The 1,218-nt window shown below is 46.4% G+C and overlaps 1 pseudogene; it reads left to right on the top strand.

Annotated features, from left to right (window-relative positions):
* Nucleotides 1-619: 619 nt before the first annotated feature.
* LOC120938664 lies at nucleotides 620-723 on the top strand (annotated as a pseudogene).
* The last annotated feature ends 495 nt before the right edge of the window (nucleotides 724-1,218 follow it).

The raw sequence follows: 1,218 nt of genomic DNA, 5'->3' as shown, positions 1-1,218 counted from the left end.
GGATGAAAACCTATGCTCCTGACCAAATAAATATCTAAAGAGGTGGGGTATCATCTGCTAGAGAAAAGTATAGTGTAATACTTCACAAACATTAAATCAAAATAATTTAATATGCAGGAGGAATAATGAAGGTCAGGCATAGAAACACTTTTTACATAGAAGGCCAATTTCTTTATTTAAATAGGGTTTCAGCCTGCAACAGTACAATCAACATCTCTGAACAGCATATTAATAAGAGACTATGAGCCCAGGGTGGCTTGAGTGGGTTGAGCGAAAAGAAAAAAATGTGCCCTGCAGCTCTTTTCAAAAGAATAGAAGCGACAAGAAATCTGTTCTGTGCAATATATCCATCTGTGGCTTACATTGCAGGGAGGTGGTGTGCACCAAATGTCATTTTAGTTTACTCTTGTATTTTTAGGACAGTTGTTTACCTTCTAATTGTTCCTAATGTGATTTATCAACAACAGAAAAATGAAATTGTAAGTTGGCCTAAACAAATTATGCCACTCACTAACTTGTGAGGCTGCTGGATGTGCAGTATCAATTGTATGTAGCTGTGGCTACATACAGTATACCGCACTGTGCAAGCCAAGACTTCCTGTCTCGTACCCAAAACACAATCGCTTCTTGGCCTTTTGGCTAAGATCAAGTGTAGTATCTGTTCTTATCAGTTGTCAAAGGAGCGCTGAAGCACCTCCGTTGGGAGGCTGGATGCAATCCAATGACGTCATTGCACCTGGAAGGGTGGTTTCAGCAGGGACTACGCCGAGCTGCCCGGTAGATACTGGGGGCCGGCCTATGGTTGCGTCTGAGCCATCTGGAAGGGTGCTTCTGGTGGGGTTGGGTGGCTGCACTTGGTCTTGTTTTTTTTGCCGAGTTCTAATCTGGCCTTCTGGCTGTCTGGTGTAAGTGCTATCTCTGTCAGCGATCCGGTAGGAGGAGCTGGTAATGCCCTGGGATGAGACGGGGTAGGACCATGCAAATCCACTGGGTTGACAGAGGGTCTGGAGGGCCTAGTATTGGCAGAGGCTGCTAACTGGAGCGGCAGTTCTCCCTAAGAAAACCCTGAAGGGCTCTCTAGCTGGCGGGGGTGGAGGGCTGCACTGGCCGGTCGGGGGGTCGGATTTAGAACGAAAAGCCTATGGTGCATGTGCCCCTGGAGTGGCAGTCCAGGGGTATCTGAGAATCACTGTGAGTGAGGGTCACTTTGATTTAAAG

Source organism: Rana temporaria, chromosome 4 (assembly GCF_905171775.1).
Source record: "Rana temporaria chromosome 4, aRanTem1.1, whole genome shotgun sequence".
NCBI lineage: Eukaryota > Metazoa > Chordata > Amphibia > Anura > Ranidae > Rana > Rana temporaria.
The sequence above is the reverse complement of the archived record's forward strand: the minus strand, read 5'-3'. Positions and strand labels throughout refer to the sequence as shown.